Source organism: Rutidosis leptorrhynchoides, chromosome 1, assembly GCF_046630445.1.
Source record: "Rutidosis leptorrhynchoides isolate AG116_Rl617_1_P2 chromosome 1, CSIRO_AGI_Rlap_v1, whole genome shotgun sequence".
NCBI classification, from domain to species: domain Eukaryota; kingdom Viridiplantae; phylum Streptophyta; class Magnoliopsida; order Asterales; family Asteraceae; genus Rutidosis; species Rutidosis leptorrhynchoides.
The window spans coordinates 408266191-408282647 of record NC_092333.1 but is presented as its reverse complement, the minus strand read 5'-3'; positions in this window follow the sequence as shown (position 1 = coordinate 408282647).

Sequence of the window (16457 nt, the reverse complement as noted above, 5' to 3'; positions counted from 1 at the left end):
ATCCGGAAGGATTAACTCTTTGTTACCACCCTTGGTTGTGATGGATGGCAAGCGGCTCTCGGGAAGAACCGTTACTTGTATATTTACGATTTTAATTGCCCGTAGGAATTATGCACATAGCCGTTTTGTGCACATGGTTGTGAGTAATAGTCGGTTTTACTCACACATTGGTATTAATAGTGCGGTAGCCGTGTTTCACTCACATATTGTTGGTAGTGTTGCAATAGCTGTTTTTGCGCACTACGGATATATCACGATAGCCGTTTTTGTACACCTTGAGTTTTGTATTGAATAACCTTCTTATTGTTAGTATTGAAAACTACTGGTTGTATACGCCGGTGGTTCGGTCATGAGGACCATGTTGTGTGACTAGTGATACAATAGCCGTGTTCTGATCAAATACTTGCGGTAGATGCGTATTAGCCATGTATGCGTACTAAGAGGAGTGTTAGGTGGAAGGTGTTATCCGTAAAGATTCGTTTTTACTTGGCCTTCATATTTTGGGTTGTTGACATTAGGCTGAGACTTGGTGGTTTTTAGCATTGTACTTGGTAAGGGTACGCTAGGGATTGATATCTTGGCACGAGATCGGTTAAGTTCTTCCCGATATAAGGGATTGAGCAAACTTTTTGCTCAGAATTGTGGACTTTAGTAAATTGCGGGTGACAATTTGGTTATTAATGTTGACTCTTAGAGAATGATTGCCTAGAGAAGTTGGAAGAATACGTGACGACTTCGCGTATTCTAAGTGATCATTATAGACTTCGGATGTTATGTGTATTGCACGTTTCAGAATGCGTGCAAGTGTGTATTTAGTTATTGGAATAATCTTCGAATTAATGATTAATTGACGATTCGATTTCAATGGCATTTTTGTGATTGTGTGGCGAGTGTTGTACGCTCTTGACGGCCACTCTTTTCTTTTATGATTTTGGGGGTGTACGCGGTGTGCCGTTCTAGAGGCACTTCCGTTAACCACGTTCGTGTACGAGTAGAGTCATGGTGGTTAACTATCCTTATGTATGTAGGTAACCGGGTTAGTGGTTAGGACGAAGTCGGAAAGGTGTAAGCCTTGGTGTTTCAAGCGCCTCCTTATTGTTGAGTTGAAAGATAAATAGACTAGCTAGGCTGCCTAGGTGGATAGTGACTAGCGGGCGTCATTAGGAAGTCATGGGCGTTGAGCCGTAGAGTTCGATAGATTTGGTGACCGCGTGTAGTCAGGTGACGTGTGACACCGGGAGTAGACCCCGTAAGGGTCGAGTCTTTGGAGACTCGGTGTTGGTAATTGGGGTTGGATAACACAACGACAAGTGCCTCTTTATACCTGCTAGAGTAAATTCTGACTCCGATGATGTGATTGCTTTGATTTTGGGTACCGGTGAGAAACCCGAATTTACAACGGTGGTATAGTGTGATGTTTAGCGAGCGTTGACACTTAAATGATTTGAAAGACCGAGGTTCGAATATCTTATAGCGAGTCCTTGGAAGGATTATTTAGTATGACCAATGCCGGAGAATGCGGAAAAGTTCCTATCTAGTAGACGTGATGAGCGAACGGGTGTCGCTCATTTAGGAAAGGAAAGCTTTGATGGTCTTCGAAAAAGTCCCAAGTTGGACTTTGGAGTTAATTGCGAAGGTAGTTAGCGACGTGAGACGGTATGGCGAAGTTCTCGATAGAGGGATACGAGAGATTTTCGAAAAGTGTCGGGATGATTCCCGAATATTCCACGATTGATAGGCGTGACGACAATGATTGTCGGTGGGTTGTACTACTTTTAGGACGAATGTGGAGTGTAGGGTACGAGTTTGGATACTCGGCGTAAGAGCAAACGGTTATAGTTATTGTGTCTCGTGGGTTGATTACCCGATATCGTGAAATGATGGAGTGCTATGGCTTTTCGAAAGATATATTATGATGTTTTCACGGCGTATTTCCGAGTGAGTGGTGAGAATTTTGATCGAATGGAAGTGTGAAGTACGGTTGTTGTATTATGATGCATTAGTGTACGAAGTGAGAACCCTGATGAGTGATTGCTACAAGTGCAATTCCGCATTGGAGACGGAAATGTTCAAGGTAGAGTGCTTAACTTCTAGTATTTGGTGCGGATCACGAGGACGTGATCCAATCTAAGTGGGGGAGAGTTGTAAGACCCGAATATTTTATTGTACTGAACTGGGCATTTGGCGCGCCGCGCGGCCTTATGGCGCGCCGCGCCATTACGGGCTGACAGCTCACTTTGTTTTTAATTAGATATTTTGAGGGCAATTGGGTAAATTCACTTGAGGGCCGACCTTAAGGCCCTAGATCAGTTTTGGGGATCCTCATAACTCCATTTTCATCTACTTCACTTCTTCCAATTTAGTTTCTAGAGAGAGAGAGATTCTTAGTGAGGGAAAGCTTGAATCAAGGAAGAAGGAGGCGATTTCGGATCAAAGTGCGGGTATTAAAGTTGTTCATCTTTCCACTAGCTACGTTTTGATCATAGTGGTATGCTCTAATCTTGATTTTCTTGTTTAATTTGTGAAAGGGTTAGAGTTAGGGTTAATGATGAACTTAAAACCCATTTGTGGGTGAATGGGGTGTTTTTGGATGAACTTGGGTCATGAAGACTCAAAGATGACTAACTAGGGTTTTCAAGTGTTAGATTGATGATTATGAACTTAATTGGTTAGTTAAAGTACTAGAACACTTTAATGATATGTAAATGGGTGTTATTGGGTATGGATGACCAAAATGGGTGTGTTGACTTTGAAATGGGTCAAATGAGTCTTTAATGACCTAAGCGGCCTAGCAAGTATGAAAACGAGTTAGCCTTGTGACCTAAGTGTGTTTTAAACCCATCTTGACGAATGATTAGGGTTTTGGAGTGTGTTGACCCAATTTAGGGTTAAGGGTGCAAATGGGTTGAAATTGCACCTAGGGTCAAAATGGCTTAGAATGGTGAAAGGGTATGGTTGACCGACTTGAGTTTGCGTTTGATTATATGTATAATGTGACAGGTACGTTACTTTGAGGTTTCGCAAGCTCGGGTATCTTTTCACAAGACTTTGAGGTGAGTGGAATAATTATATGCGTATGTATATAATGTATCTATTTGTTGTAGCGTGAAATGTGTAGTGTCGAGGTGCTAAGACACCATGTTTCACGTGAAGAGTGTAGCATCGAGGTGTTAAGATGCCACTCGGGTGTAGCATCGAGGTGTTAAGATGCCACCTAGGAGTGTAGTGTCGAGGTGTTAAGACACCACTCCGTAAATTAATGAGTGATGCATCGAGGTGTTAAGATGCCACTCGGGGTGATGTGCCGAGGTGTTAAGGTGCCACCCTAGGGGTTAGTGGTGTGAGGTGTTAAGTGCCCTAACGGATGTTGTGAACACCGATGGCGTTTTCGCGAGCGCCGTTCCCTTGTACTATTGGTTAGCCATGGTTATTTGTGTGGTAAGCATATTATATTATTCGAGTTATATTTATATGCGGTTGTTATGCTAGCTTGTGGTATTGGAGGTTTATAGCTTGTTATTGCGACGATAAGCTAATTGTGTTTGTTAGCATGTTTGCGGTTTGTGTAAGTGTATGCAAGTAGGTATAATTATATATGTATTCGTATAATTATTGCATTCACTAAGCTTTGCTTACCCTCTCGTTGTTTACTATTTTTATAGGTTCGGTTGTGGACAAGGGTAAGGGCATTATCATGGATTAGAGATCCCGCTTGTTGATTAGGGGACGCTTTTTGGAAGTGTTAGTTCTTGGAGTTTGACCGAGACTTGGGTAGTTTAATCCCAAACGCCATGCTCGTAGTGTAGTTTGGTACTTAAACTTTTTGGCAGTCGAAACTCATATTTTGTATTAAACTCGTAAAACGGCCGAAGTGGACCCCGCTTGTAAAACATCTTTTTTATGTTTGAATCGTGATAGTTTTACATATTGGAATGTGTGGTTAAAAGCGTGTGGTCTAAAAATGTCGGGAACTAGTCGATCTTTCTCGCATTTTGAAACTTTCCGGACAGGCCCGAATGGCGCGCCGCGCGGCCATCCTGGCACGCTGCGCCACTTCTCTGTACAGCAAAAAAAAATTATTTTGTATTTTCGCGTGGTTTGGTCGAGGGTTGGTTTGGGTTGTTACAATCCATTTAACAACACATTGAGCTGGTTGATCGTTACAGGTTATATGAATCTTTCTCAGGAGAAGAAGATAGAGAAAGAAAATAAGAAATATAAAACAGACAGGGATATAAAATAGATTCATATATTTGCTGGTCGTGGCAAAAGATTGATTAGACAGAAACAACAATCAGCTATAGTTCGATTGAGAAGTTTAATAGATTGGGATCCCATGAATTTTAATTACGTAATTATCTAATTTATATTTATATTTAAATATATCTGTTTTTATTTATATATCTCTAATTGATTATAGATTTATATCAACTGAATTTTTATATACGTTCTGTATTTATATATATCATTAGTTATATTCTTTATTTATTAAAATTTAACTAATATTAGTTATTATCAATGTATTAATGATATTAATCTGATTAGCATTTATAATACTAATATAAATATTAGTCTTAAATTGAAAATGATCATAATAACATCATTACTTATAATACTAAGTTACATATTTCATAAAAAAAATAATTTTAATAGTACATATATTACTATTAATAATAACGATACTAATTATTATGATGTTATTAAGGAGAATAATATAATACTATTAGTAATAACAATACTATAACAATTTATATATATTTATCAAATTAATATTTATAGATTATATATTTAAATTAGTATTAATAATATTAGTATTGATTTTGATTATAGATAGTAATAATAATATTATTATATCAGCTATAGTTTTACTTGTATTGTATTACTACTTATGTAATATTTACTAATTATATATATATAGTAATACTTATACATAGAAATCTTATACATCTGTATGTAGATTTATTACAACATAAATATTTTATATTTTATTTTACATATGAAATTCTAATATTAAACTTATATTTCTTGGTTTCAAATTATTATTATTATATATATATATATATATATATATATATATATATATATATATATATATATATATATATATATATATATACTTCCATATAAATAGATATCTACATATTTATTTATAAACAATTGTTCGTGAATCGTTGGAATTGGTCAAATGTCTAATGTATACATGAATACAGTTCAAAGGATTTTGAGACTTTAACATTACAGACTTCGCTTATCATGACGAGCTTATATAAAGATTAAGTTTAAATTTAGTCGGAAATTCCCGGGTCATCACAGTACCTACCCGTTAAAGAAATTTCGTCCCGAAATTTGAGTGAGGTGGTCATGGCTTACAATAAAAATGTTTTCATGACCAATATGAGTTGATAATTAGAGGTTTATCATTATTGAATAATAATGATAAAATGATTCGATTATTCTAAGAATACGAGTGAAGCTATCGTAAAAGAGTGAATTGAAGAAAATAATATTTCCTTAGCTTTTGACGTAAACAGGGTTGAATTTCGGAATTCAAGGGATTTAAAAGAAAATCTTCGAAATCTATAAGATTTGATTCTTCGGTGAATAATGAAATTAAGATCTCTATAATTAAATACTGTGATCTGCCTCGATTACTCTGTCTGATGTTTCCATTATAAATTAAACTCCTCCGTCCCATTATTCTCACCATTCCTATACTTTCTTTCTTAGTTCATACATCCCAAAAGATTGTGAAAATGCTTAGTCCAGTTCTAATCCCTAATATTTTCCTAACTATCATTTCTGTCATCCTTCTTTTCAATCTTCCACTAGAAAAAAAATCTGTTTGCTTTTAATATAACCTTGGGGTGATACTATTCTTAATTATACCGTGTCTTTATATTGCTATTCGTATTAATATCCATGGTTTGTAACCTCTGTGTTGTTATTGAGCTTTATATTTTCTCTTATATTTTGGAACTCTTTGCCTTTTTATTCTCTTCTCGACCGGTAGTAACGCGAGTAACGGTCCAGAATTCATAAGTATGGAGTTTCGAATGAATTTAATGTCCTAAACAAGAAAGAATGTAATCGCACGATTTGATTTGTCAAATTACCTGAGTCACTGAGAATAGAACTATCAAGAACATACTTTCTTGATATGTTCAGAAGTTAAGCAGAATGAAAGAGTTATGTAACATGGCACATGATGACGGTATGGTCTGTGAATCATCATGTTCCATTTAGAAACTCAGCATGACTTACTGTAATATAATCACGTTGATCAAGTGTCATTATATTATTCCAACTCATGCTTCAGTTCCCAACACTACTTCAAAATCATTCATATTTTAAACTTGAAGGTTTCAGAATTTTAGAAACTAAAATAGTTTCCTTTTATGATGTAACACAGATAGCACGAAGAGACAACTAATTTCGGATAAGAAGAGTTATGAAAATATCCTCAGAAATATCGAAGATGTTTATGATGATATTTTCAGAATTTCTAAGATCGAAGGTTGAAGAAAGATTTTCCACAAGATTTAACATGAGTATAGAGCAAGGTTTTCTCTAAAGATTTTATCGGATACAGAATTTTCTAGATTCCTTAAATATAGGGTTTGGTCCTTGTATTTGTCCTTGGTCTCCTTCATGGTTAGCTCAATCTGTTTTTTCAGTACCAAATTTTCTATCGAGCGTTCCCAACATTCCATTCTTTATTAACAAACTCTTGGCCGTTTAGACCATCTACGATTTTTCTATTTCTTCTGCATTTAATGCTACAATATCTGAATCATTGGTTATCAATCCGAGGTGGTTTCAGAAGAATTGTGTTTTTAGATGATTAAACGCTGATGGTAATATGGTGGAATATGAAAGGTTCCCCGGTAACAATAAAAGAGCACGCATATAAATCAAGGTTATAATGAGGTTGTTTCGAATGAAAAGTCAAAGTTGACTTGCTGAAGCTGTGACAAAATTGGCTAATTTGAAAGGAATTACCAAGTTATTTTGGGTAATAATAACACTAAAGGAATTAGCACAGCTATGTGTTAATGTTTACTCAGTTTCCGAGTGTTTTCAGGTGCATAACTATATGCATCAATCTCTTCTTCCGTAGATGAAGTGCGGTTGGTTCATCCTCTCGATTGAGGTGTTTTCAAGAATTATGAAAGGTTTGAACGTAGGTTGGAATCGTCAAGATACAAATGAGGTTTAGGATGAAATCAAGTGGCAGACTTGAAGAATTGTTTAGTTTCATATGTTATAATCAATATTTTAATTCATTTTAATTGTCCAATATTGGTCCTCAGTCGATAGTCCACAGTTAGCAATTCAATAATTCATATATAGTTTAATATATAATATTCGAATTAAATAATACGTATCGTGACCCGTGTACATGTCTCAGACTCGATCACAACTCAAAGTATATATATTATTGTAGAATCAACCTCAACCCTGTATAGAGAAATCGATCATTACTGCATATAGAGTGTCTATGGTGATTCCAAATAATATATATAGATGCGTCGATATGATATGTCAAAACCTTGTATACGTGTCCCGATATTTAAAGTACGTAAAATAAATAACAGAAATTAAATGACAATAAATTAAATGCGTAAAGTAAATAACAGAAATTAAATGACGGTAAATAAATTACGATAATTAAATTGCGATAAATAAACTGCGATAAATAAAATGTATTCAGTTAGCTAGGAACAGTTAGCTGGAAACAGTTAGCGTGGATTCTTAACAAAATTTCTCATAGTTAATTAGTCTGTTTCTAACAAATTTTATTTTGTCAAATGTTTTCTTCATTATGCCACTTGTTGGATTCTGATAGGTCAAAATCCAAATTTAAAATTGAATGAAAATGGTTATTCTGCGGTGAACGGATACGTATATCGGTGGTTGTAAATAGGATAGTAAACGACTGTTGAATCAGCTTTGAAGAATGTACAGTGTAACTTATTAATGTGAAATATAAATATTTCTAGGGTATTACTTACCCGTTAAAATATTTTTACCATTAACAGTCTGTACAAAAGAATTTTTAATTACAATCTTTATGAAAACATATATACATATATATTTTCTTCAGATGTAACCAAGGATTTAATGAGTCAATATGATATTAAACTCATTTGAGTTACCGTTAGAACAAGAATATATAATCTCTAAAACATTAGAGATTACATAATCGCCATGTCGAACGAAGATAAATGATGTAGAACGATACGTAGAATGATGATTATACTCGAGGTACAAAATGAGAAGATGAGGCATGGATTGTTGATGGTATTGGTGCTGTTATTGATGGTATTGTTGGTGCCGGTGATGTAGCTAAGGCTGGTAAATTTTGCACCATATTCTCCAAATTGATTACTCGAGCGCGAAGTTCGTTGACTTCTTCTATTATTCCGGGATGATTGTCGGTCAGAACGAGCGGATGAATAAGGTTTAGAATTATGGATAGAATATAATCGTGTCAAGCGACTCTAGAAATGAGGCTGAAAATGGTGTTTCGGATAGGTTCTCCGGTAAGTGCTTCGGGTTCTTCACCAAGAGGTGAATTCGGTTGGTGGAAGGGATCACCTTCTTCTTGCCCCAATAATTAAGTAGGATACGAACCCATCAGATGAATTGGGAATGGCTGATTAGTTGATTCATTTCATCTACACTGCTTTCAGAGCTCAAGTGTGTTTCCATATCGGAATAACTGTCGGAATCTGAGGAACTTGAACTGGTTGAGGGATTCATCTCATACGATCAGATGAAGGATTTTCGATAAGAATTAGATTATAGGATGTAGATTAGTACCCTGCAATACATAATTTACATATGCATATATAATACTAAAATCCCATAAGTTACGGAGGAATCTACGGAAGTTGTCAGGCAAAGTCTACAATAGCAGATACACTAAGATATGAATTATCAGATACGCCAAAATATGAATTTATCTATACACTGTCTATGTAACAGTGGTAGTAAGACGTGTCTAGACTAAGAGTGATAAGCAAGTGATTTTCAACAAGAAATGATAAGCAAAACTTTTGACATGCAGACATGGTCGAAGTCCAGACTCACTAATGCATCCTAATGACTATCAGTTAGACACACTAATGCAAGACCTGGTTCGCTAAGACCACCGCTCTGATACCAACTGTAGAGACCCGTCCTAATCCATTCGGACGAAATCCATATCGATTATAAACGATTCACAATAGTTGTTTACATCGTGAGGTACTTGACCTCTATATGATACATTTTACAAACCTTGCATTCGATTTTAAAAGACAATCTTTCTTTACAACGAAAGTTGACGACATGCATACCATTTCATAATATATCCAACTATAAATTGACTTAATAATAATCTTGATGAACTTGACGACTCAAATGCAACGTCTTTTGAAATATGCTATGAATGACTCCAAGTAATGTCCTTAAAATGAGCAAATGCACAGCGGAAGATTTATTGCATACCTGAGAATAAACATGCTTTCAAGTGTCAACCAAAAGGTTGGTGAGTTCATTAGTTCAACATAAATAATCATTTCATAATTTTAATAGACCTCAAGATTTCATATTTCCATTTCTCATAAACATACGTCCCATGCATAGAGACAAAAATATCATTCATATGGATTGAACACCTGGTAACCGACATTCACAATATGTATATAAGAATATCCCCATCATTCTGGGATCCTCCTTCGGTCATGATATAAATTTCGAAGTACTAAAGCATCCGGTACTTTGGATGGGGCTTGTTGGGCCCGATAGATCTATCTTTAGAGTTCGTGTCAATTAGGGTGTCTGTTCCCTAATTCTTAGATTACCAGACTTAATAAAAAGGGGCATATTCGGTTTAATAATCCAGCCATAGAATGTAGTTTTAAGTACTTGTGTCTATTTTGTCAAACATTTATAAAATCAGCGCATGTATTCTCAGTCCCAAAAATATATATTGCAAAAGCATTTAAAAAGGGAGCAAATGAAACTCACGCATAAAAATATTGTAAAACAGTTATTTAAAACTTTGCATGTATTCTCAGTCCCAAAAATGTAAAGAGTAAAAGGGAATCAAATGAAACTCACCTAATGTATTTTGTAGTAAAAATACATATTACGACATTGAATAATGCAGGGTTGGCCTCGGATTCACGAACCTATATCATTTGTGTACTTATTAATATACATAATTGCAATCGAATAAGTTTATATATATCTTGTAGTTATTTAGGATTTATTCTTTTAAATTTCATTAAAAGCATATTCTTTATTTATGTAAATCATATCTTAACTTATATGTTATATATTTATTTTATATTTATATCATTACAATAATTAATAACTATACTTTTATTTATCATGATATATATATATATATATATATATATATATATATATATATATATATATATATATATATATATATATATATATATATATACATGTGTTTAGTATTATATTTAAAAATCGATATTGTATAAGTATTTTAAATGTTAGCCTATTTGATATATAGTTATATGGAATATTATCTTAATTATAGTGAATGTAATAAATATCTTTTATGAAACTAATTTTTATTTGTTAAAATGATAGTTTTTATAATGATAAGTTACTAATAATAATAATAATAACTTTATTAATAATGATAATACTAATAATAATAATAATAATAATAATAATAATAATAATAATAATAATAATAATAATAATAATGATATTGTTGATAATGATACTTATGTTAGTGATAATATTACTAAAAAGTGATACTAATACCAATATTAGTGAAAATAATAATAATTTGTGTTATTTTAGTAGCAACAATAATAATAATAATCATATTCGTAATAATAATAAAAATCATACTTTATATTAATAATAATAATAATACTTTTAATTCATAACAATATTACATAACAATAACTAAAATTATAATACTAGTGATCATATCATCAATTTTAACATAATCATAATTTATAATAATAATAATAATAATAATAATAATAATAATAATAATAAAAATAATAATAATAATAATAATAATAATAATAAATAAATAAATGAAAACTACCTCAAAAATGCATTAAAAAGAATGTATGCCACTAGCCGGGTTCGAACCCGAGACCTCACGAAACTCCCTAACAGCTCAAACCATTGGGCTGTTGCCCATTTTTCAATTTTGTAATACCATTTAATTTATATATCCCGTATACAGTGATTCCTATCCCTTCTTCTTCTCCATTGACAATTAAAAAGACCAGAGCCAATTACCAATCAATACACTAATTATTATCTTGGTTTAGGTCTTTAAATAAAACAGAAAATAGCTGAACGTGATTGAATAACATAACAGAAAAAGAAAAAAAAATTATAGAAGCAGACCCGTTTCTAATTATTCCCCCCTTTTTTTTTTCTTCTGCTTCAATCTCTAAATTAACTAAGGATCGAACCCAGTTTAATAGCTAATCAAAACGTTAATATAGGATTTATAATTGATACAGGATTTGACTAGTAAGTGATTAAATTAATTAAACAAAACAAATTTTAAAGAAAAAGAATTGAATTCGATCCTGATGAACACGTATGAACTCCAAACTCAAAATCGAATTTTTAGGGTGTTTTAGATTATACATAAAACATGAAAAAAATCTCAAATCGTCTATGAAAACTTTCTGTATACATAATTTCACCTTAAACGTATAAACGATTTCTAATTTAACGTAAAACAGATTCTTTGACTTTTGAGTTATAAGGTTTGACTTCAAGAATTTGAAATAATTAAAAAGAATTGATGATTAGAAACTTACAGATATTTTAACTAAATGATTCATAACAATCTTGCGTTTATAAAATTTCGAATTTCATTCAAAATCGAGCCTTTGACAAAACGAACCAAGAACAGAGGTAAATAGAGCTGTTCTTTAATATTCCAGTTTAATTCAACAGTTAAAATTTGATAAGTTTAAATTTGATAAAGGTAATAGATACTGAACGATCCATTTAACAACACATTGAGCTGGTTGATCGTTACAGGTTATACGAATCTTTCTCAGGAGAAGAAGACAGAGAAAGAAAATAAGAAATATAAAACAGACAGGGATATAAAATAGATTCATATATTTGCTGGTCATGGCAAAAGATTGATTAGACAAAAACAACAATCAGCTATAGTTTGATTGAGAAGTTTAACAGATTGGGATCCCATGAATTTTAATTACGTAATTATCTAATTTTAAATATATCTGTTTTTATTTATATATCTCTAATTGATTATAGATTTATATCAACTGAATTTTTATATACGTTCTGTATTTATATATATCATTAGTTATATTCTTTGTTTATTAAAATTTAACTAATATTACTTATTATCAATGTATTAATGATATTAATTTGATTAGCATTTATAATACTAATATAAATATTAGTCTTAAATTGAAAATGATCATAATAACATCATTACTTATAATACTAAGTTACATATTTCATAAAAAAAATAATTTTAATAGTACATATATTAATATTAATAATAACGATACTAATTATTATAACGTTATTAAGGAGAATAATATAATACTATTAGTAATAACAATACTATAACAATTTATATATATTTATCAAATTCATATTTATAGATTATATATTTAAAATAGTATTAATAATATTAGTATTGATTTTGATTATAGATAGTAATAATAATATTATTATATCAGCTATAGTTTTACTTGTATTGTATTACTACTTATGTAATATTTACTAATTATACAATATATAATTGAATAATCATACACTATATATATATATATATATATATATATATATATATATATATATATATAGTAATACTTATACATAGAAATCTTATACATCTGTATGTAGATTTATTACAACATAAATATTTTATATTTTATTTTACATATGAAATTCTAATATTAAACTTATATTTCTTGGTTTCAAATTATTATATATATATATATATATATATATATATATATATATACTTCCATATAAATAGATATCTACATATTTATTTATAAATAATTGTTCGTGAATCGTTGGAATTGGTCAAAGGTCTAATGTATACATGAATACAGTTCAAAGGATTTTGAGACTTTAACATTACAGACTTCGCTTATCATGACGAGCTTATATAAAGATTAAGTTTAAATTTAGTCGGAAATTCCCGGGTCATCACAGATGGTGAGTGAGTTGGTTCACCAACTTGAATGTATGATTGATATATGTGCATAATGTAATAGGTACGTTATTTTGAAGTTTGCGATCTTGGTTTATCATTTCACCGAAAGCGTTAAGGTGAGTGGGATATTTATGCACGTATGTATATGGTATATTTATTTTGTATGCTATGGCATGACCCACGAAGCCAAAAGTGCCATAGTGTGTGTGAGTGTGTTATGATGTGAACCACGGAGCCAGTGGCAACATGGTACGTGTGTGTGATGTGAACCACGGAGCCGGTAACATCAAGTGTGAACCATGGAGCCGGTAGCACTATAAAATGGGGTGTGAACCATGGAGCCGGTGGCACTATAAAAGAGTATGACTCAAATGCGTAGTGACGTGAACCAAGGAGCCGGTAGCGTCATAGTATTTCGTATGGTGTGAACCACGGAGCCGGTAGCACCATGACGCGTGTATGGTTAACCATATAGTTTGCGTATGCATTGTAGTGTAGCATATTATATTTTGGAGTATATGCTATTGTTTATGCTAGTTGCGGTATTGGAGGTTATTAGCTTTATACTTGGAGTTCGTATGCTAATATTATATTGCTAGCATGTTTGTGGTATGTGAGTAGGCGGTTGCAAGTAGGTATATTATATATGCATGTGTATACTTATTGCACTCACTAAGCGTTAGCTTACCCTCTCGTTGTTTACCTTTTTAGGCTCCGGCACGGACAAGGGCAAAGGTATCCGTTTGGATTAGTCGTGGCTCTCGAGGGTTTAGCATTTGGAAGATTGACTAAGATTTGGGTAGTTTAACCCCCAAACACCATGCTCAAAGTGTCGTTTGGAATTTAAACTAATGTGGTCGAAACTTATATTTTGTACGAAACTCGTATTTCGGCATATGTTGGCCCGGTTTCGTAAAACTTGTTTTATTTTTGAAACGTGTTAGTTTTAACTATTATAATGTGATGTGCAAAGCGTTTCGTCTAAAAGTGTTGGAAAGTGGGATATCTTTAAGCGAAAAATGGCAAAACCGGACAGAAGCTGCCAGGCAGCCTGCGCGCCGCGTACAGGCTGGGTAGCGCGCCGCGCACCCAGTCTGGGCAGTGCAGTTTTAAAATTTTTTTTATGGTCTATTTTCGGTTGGTTAACGGGTTGGGTTGTTACAAGTGGTATCAGAGCATGGTCTAAGGGATTTAGGCGACTTGAGATAGGTGCCTAGACTTAGACTTTATTATGTATGCATTTTATGCAGGATTTGTAGGAGACGGGTCGGAACGGGATTGGCTAATGCCTAGGGTTATGTGAACTAACCTTGCACTAATTGTTTTGTGTTGTATTTGCAAACATCAAGCGAGATAGACGTTGTACTAGCAAGTTAATGCGACATGCTCGCGTAACAATGATTAGCTAACATTGTTACGGGTTCAAATCGTGTCAAACAAGCAATGTACGACGATTGTTGAGCAAGATGGGGCGGTGAGGTGTATACATGTATATTCGTTCGTCGTTTAACCTATTTCGTTTTGTAGAATGAAGATGAGAAACGGACATGATACCAATGAAGGAGGTACGAGCGAGGATGCTGATAGTACTCTAAATGAACATATATTTAGTATCAATATCCTTCCAATATGTAAAGCTTTTAGTTACTATTGTTCTATTTTTAAGTTGTAATCGTTTAAATAAATAAATGCGAAGACGAAGCACGAAGATTAAAGAATTGAAGAAAAAGTGCCACTAAAACTGGAAAAAGGTCCTTAAAGCCATAGTGCACTCAAAAGCGTCCTAAAAAGTGAGTTAAAAGACTTGAGCGGATTTTGGGAGTTAAGGAAAATAATTTTTTGTGCAAATTACAAATTGCGAAACGCAAAGTACAAGATATCTACGCGTACGAAAGGACGTTCGAAAATCCGAAACCAAGATATAAACCGAGCATCAACGCGCGAGTCAACGGACCAAAAATTACAAGTCAACTATGTACAAGAATATAATATAATATATAAATATATATATATATATATATATATATATATATATATATATATATATATATATAAAATTAATATATATTATATATATTTTATATATATTTAAATAAAACGTCGGCAAGCAAGAAAATAAAAGAAAGTGGCCTGATACAGCTGGCCATGCGATCGCATGGCCAGGATGCCTAAAAACCATGCGATCGCATGGCAGGGAAATCCTGGCCAAGTCTATAAATTACAACATTTTCGGACGAATTATGTGTGATGACCCGGGAATTTCCGGCCAAATTTAAACTTGAATCTTATATGATCTCGACACGATAAGCAAAATCTGTAATGTTAAGTCTCGAAAACTTTGGAACAGTTTACATGAATGCATTTGACCTTTGACTATTTCCGATGATTCACGAACAATTGTGGTAAATAAATATGTATATATATATCTATAAATGTAAGTATTTGTAATAAAAATTGAAATTCTATAATATAATTTAAAGACTAGAATTAAATATGTAAAATACGGTACAAAACTATTAAGTGTAATTTAAAATGAATCTATTGATAAATACATGATATTATGTATAATTATTTTCATATATATATTGTAATATATATAATCGCTATATGATATTATAAATAGTAAATAGTTGTTAAGTATTACATAGTTAATAAGATATAATATTAACATATTAAACTTACTTATAAATTAAAATATAATTGCTATATCACGTACATTGAAATAAATAGTAATATCAGTATTAAAAATATTATTATATATAACATATAAATACGAGATTCGTTATGTAGAGTTGTTATATTAATGTTATTATCTTCATTATTATTATCAATATTATAATTATAAGTTTAAAATTTTGAATGTCATTATTAGTAATAGTATTATAATTAGTAGTAAAACTATAATTGTAGTTACTATTAGGATTATTAGTATTGTTATTACTAATATTATTATTATCATTAGTATTATTGTAATTGGTACTATTATTGTTATATCAGTATTATTAAAAGTATTAATTGTTTTTTTTATTTAAATTATATACTTTATTATAAGTAAGAATATTATTATTATTATTTTTATATTACAACTATTATTATTTTTATTATTATTATTCTTATTAAGAAAATAAATGTTAATAATACATTGATGAATATTAATATTAGTTAGATTGAATTATATATAACTATATATATATAAATACATACACATATATATAATACAGAGTTATATAAATAAAATGAT